This window comes from Leptodactylus fuscus, chromosome 5 (genome assembly GCF_031893055.1).
Source record: "Leptodactylus fuscus isolate aLepFus1 chromosome 5, aLepFus1.hap2, whole genome shotgun sequence".
Taxonomy (NCBI): domain Eukaryota; kingdom Metazoa; phylum Chordata; class Amphibia; order Anura; family Leptodactylidae; genus Leptodactylus; species Leptodactylus fuscus.
In genome coordinates this window covers 14,338,100-14,343,276 of record NC_134269.1, presented here as the reverse complement: position 1 = coordinate 14,343,276, position 5,177 = coordinate 14,338,100, and positions in this window count along the sequence as shown.

The window sequence follows — 5,177 nt, the reverse complement described above, 5'->3', positions numbered from 1 at the left end:
CTCTGCCTTACACAAGAACCTGCCCCCTGACTCCTAGGGAAATGTATTAATGACATAAATCAAAGCCCCCAGAAAATCAAAAGAGCTTCAAAAGTTTGGTTACACTTTAAACATTGTTGGACCTGATGGAGTTATTGGAGTCCATTGACCCTGCTTTATGACCGGACCCAATTGTGGAGCCTTCAGAGATCTTACATCTAGCACTTATTCCAATGATCACTGACACCTCCGACTTCTTTTGTAATCATCATAGATACATCCCACTTGTACTCCAATGCTTGGCACCTCCCACTTGCACCCACTTTCCACTTGGGTCTTAATCCTTCTTGGACACCTCCCACTTTTACTCTAATTCTTCCTGGCACCTTCCACTTGTACTTTAACTAGGGTTGAGCCGATCTTGAGATTTCAGGATCGATCTTAAAATCCGATTTCTGATCATTTTCCAGCCAATCGCTTTTGTAAAATTTGCTCGATCACCGATCGGAATCCGATCTTTCCCGATCCTGATCACTCAACTTTAATTGTATATTATATATACTGTAGGGTTGAGCCGATCTTGAGATTTCAAAATCCGATTTTCGATCATTTTCCAGCCGATCCCGATCGTGAAATTTGCTTGATCACCGATCGGTATCCAATCTTTCCCGATCGCTCTTCCTGACACCTTCCATGTATACTATATTGCTTCCTGACACCTTCCATGTATACTATATTGCTTCCTGACACCTTCCATGTATACTATATTGCTTCCTGACACCTTCCATGTATACTATATTGCTTCCTGACACCTTCCATGTATACTATATTGCTTCCTGGCTCCTTCCATTTGTACTATAATGCTTTGTGATCCCTCCCACTTGTATTATAATACTTTTTTGCACCTCTCCCTCTTGTACCCTAATGGTTTCCCAGACCTCTCCCCTGTACCCTAATGCTTTGTGTCCCCTCCCTCTTTGTACTCTAATGCTTCTTGACTTGCGTTTTTGTACCTCCCACTTGTACCCTATTGCTTTCTGGCACTTCCCACTTGTATCTAATTTTTTTTAAAACCTCCTATCAAAATGGCCTTCAACCTATTAACCCTAAAACATCCAAAGTATTTGACAATTCTAGCTGAGTATTGCTAACCCCACTCCTTGGGCGACTCTTCCTGGCTTCTGGATTATCTTGTGTTCTAGATTATTGGATACAATGTAACAGTATTATAGGGTTAATTAAAGGACCGCTCCTCGAGTATTTCATCACTCGGGGTCCGAGGGGTTGTAGATGGAATTGGGGGAATATCAGAATGTTGGTGTAGCAGATTAACCCATGTATGGCTGGTTTAAGTTCTTTTTCTAATGCCATCTGCAGATTAATACAAGCTATTGCTCTCTGTTATCAGTGACATCAGGCTTATATCTATCTCTTGCTCCTTCTCATGTTTCGGGGTAGGGTTCCTTTAAAAACAACCACACAATGCAGAAATATAAGTTTCCCTACCGTAGACCTGTAGAGTACATGGGCAGCTGGCACTGGGTGCGCTAATGGCTGGCACCGGGCTCTGTCCTCAGAATATGACACTCGATTCGTCTGAGTCTCTTTCCGCTTTTCAATAATGAATTTGGAAACAGGATCTTATTAATGAGTAATGGCAGCTCCTGATACCCGTCTTTCCCCGTACTCCAGACCCTATACACAGATGACCTTGTCCGGTTTATACTCCACGGGTATAGTAACATAGTCGTGCATCATCACCATTGTTCCCTCAAGACCTTTTATTGTCTAAAATCCCTTGGGGAGTAAAAGGGTTAATAGCAACGCTCCCTTGGCCATCAGGTGTTTTGAAGAGGTCGATACTAAAGTTTTTGGTCCTCTAGGGCAAGGAAAGGGTTACTGCAATGTAAAGTTAGAATCTCTGGTGGTTTAGGGCAGTTAGGGGTTAAAGTCAACATTCCCAGTTGGCAAGTGTAAGGAAAGATTTGATGTAATCCCCTCTGATGGTCTAAGACACTAAGTGGATCATGTTATGATCTCTGGTGGCCTCCAGCAGGTGACACGGTAATGGCGGTGTCCTGGGTGGTCTCAGGCATGGAAAGGATCAAGCATCCCTAGTGGTCTAGGGCCGTGAAGTGGTTAATGTCAACATCGCTAGTGATGTAGGTCATTAAGGGGTTAATGTCAGGATCGCTAGTGATATAGGTCATTAAGGGGTTAATGTCAGGATCCCTAGTGATATAGGTCATTAAGGGGTTAATGTCAGGATCCCTGGAGCTACCGGGTAGTAAAGTGGTCAAGGGCAGGGAAGCAGTTAATGTAATCTTCTCCGGTGATCTAAGGCACTAAGGGGTTAATGTGATGATCCCTGGCGGAAAAAAATTCAAGTCAGCTTCTTTATTGGTCTGGTGTAAGGAAGAAACCAATTCTAAAGTTTTTGGTCATGTAGGAGGCAAAAGGGGTTCATGGAAGCATCCTTTGTGGTCTAGTGTTGTGAAGGGGTTAATGTCAACATTAATAAAGGGTTAACGACAGAATCTGTAGTGCTTTAGGTTAACTAGGGGTTAATGTTAGCATTCCCAGGAGTTCATGGCATGGAAGCACTTAATATAATCCTCTTTGGTGGTCTCTGGTGGTGTACGGCACTAAGGCGATGATGTAAGGATCCCTGGTGGTCTAGAGCAGGGAAGTGTTAATAATGGCAAGTGAATGCAAGCATCTGTCCTGGTCTGATGTAGTGAAGAGGTTAATGTCAGCCTACCATGGAGTTTGTAAAAATAAAAGGTTAATATAAGAATCCCTGGGGATCTTATTACCCCTGGTGGGCTGAGGCAGTATCAGTAAGGGGTTAATGTAATCATTCCTGGTGGTCTAGGAAAAACATTCATGTTTGAGTCCCTTGTCGCCTCAGTTGAATAAGATGTAATACCAGTGTCCTTGGCGGTTTAGGGTAGTAATGGGTTAAAGTAAACCTCCTTGGTGGTGTAAGACACTAAAGGGTTAAAGTAATCATCTCTGGTGGTCTAGGGTGGTGAAGGGTTAAAGTTATCATCCCTGGTGGTCTAGGGTTAAAGGGGTTAAAGCAATGAGCCCTGGTGATCTAGGGCAATCAGGATATAATGCCAGAATATTCTGGAAGACGAGGTCGGAAAGGGTTAAAGTTATCGCTCCTCGGGGTCTCTGGAAGTAAAGGGGTAAATAAGGGAGGGGTAAGGATTTAATGCCAATATGGCCGGTCGCCTAGGGCAGTAAAGGGTTAAATTAATCATCTATGGTAGTCTAGTGCAGTAAAGGGTTGAAGTAAACATCCCTGGTGGTCCAGGGCAATAAGGATGTAATGCCAATATCTCTTCTGGACTAGGGCAGGAAAGGGTTAAAGTAATCATCCATGGTTGTCTAGGGCAGCATAGGGTTAAAAGTAATGATTGCTGATGGTCTTGGCCATGAAGAAGATAATGAAGGTCTCAAGGAGACAAAGGTATCCTGAAATCTCTTGAGAGAGATATGGTGGTGTATCCGTCCCCTTTATTAAGAAGTCTTCTACTGCCTACTATCAGCCTGGAATGTTCCGCCAGTAAACATGGCAATCTCTCAGCCTTTGGTCTTTTATCATCTCCTCACCTTTAATCCTTATCAAACCTTAGACCCCTTTATCAGTGTTGATCTTTAATCCTCTACTCCTGGCTGATCCACAAGTCATCTTGAAGTTCTTTATCTTCAGATTATTCCTTGGCTTTTTCTGTTTACTCCCATGTTTCCCTCAGGCCTCAGATCATAGATAGGACACAACAGCACCAATAGTTTTTTTGTGTTATTTCAAAGCCCTACTACCTAAGAGAGAAGGATCCAGAACAGACGGGTCTACAACAGAACGTCCTGGGACTAGTTTTGGTCCCATGTGTTGCTACACGTAGTTAAATATTGGCCACCTAGGAAGTCAAGTGTTTGTGAAGGAACCTAAACGTGAGGTAGAGTCAGGCCACCATCAAAATATCTGAGGCCCATACATTGAAATGTTTAGGCCTCTGGGCTACTATATCTTCCACAAGTCCTAACCCCTTTCTTCTAAACCATTTGATGAGAAGATAAAGGACCATACTATGTGGGGGAAGATAACTTGGTCATCTGGAAGAGGCATAATATGAACTTGAAGAACTTTTTTAGATTCATACCATACATTTTGTGGCCTCCTCCGAAGGAGAATAGAAATCAATGGACCTCATGGTTGTATGTCATGGACATGTTTCTTGGTCATTCTTTTCGTGGGCAACGACATGCAAGGCTGGTCATACCCATATGTTATTTCCACCCAAAGCCACCATGACTTAACATAAAGATTTTTCATCTAATATGACCAAGATTCGAGCCATTGGGATAAGATTTCTGAAAATGGGATGGGTTGGTGTCTTGACCACAAGTTGACTACCGTTGACTTTGCCACCAATCTGAAATCTTGACCTTGCCCTCCGAGATTTATGTTTCTAAATGTTGACATCAAGATGAAGAAAGAGTTGACCTCCTCTATGTTTTTGGTACATGGTCCCATCCAGGGATTGGTAGGACACTACTTATCCAGACTTAAGTCTTCTAAATGTGGACAATCTTTGGATGTCTCTCCTAGAGACGTCCATTCATAACTTTTTTGTGGTATTTCTAATTGATCATCAAAAATCTTCAAGTTCAATACACAACATGTCCATACAGAAAGTAGTCTACCTCAAGTCCTCTCCAAAAGACCAAGGTCAACAATCTACAACCCTTTGAAGCAGATAGTCCTAAAAATGTCAAGGACTAGTGTATTAACATCCATCACTCTCCACTCAAGGAATGCCCTCAAATTCTTGACCTAAACCTTACAACCCTATACCCTTCTTCCACGTGGGCCTGTCCTACTACTAGCATAAACAGAGTCTACAGATGGCCTAAAAGCCAAAAAGTGATAAGTCGCAGATGGGTGTGATTTTACTGATACCCAAAATAGTAATCCCATGTCTAGATCCGTCATTACAATCAATGTATGATGAAGTAACAGCGCCCCCTTAGGACAAACCAAAAAAACTATAGTTTGGAAAATACTTAAATTTACAACAAGAAGGTTCAATCAGTTGATTGGTGTCGACTTCGAAGAACTCACAACAGCTCAATATAGTTTAAGGAAGAAAAGTGAGGACCAGCACAGATCTCACAAAGATTTATTC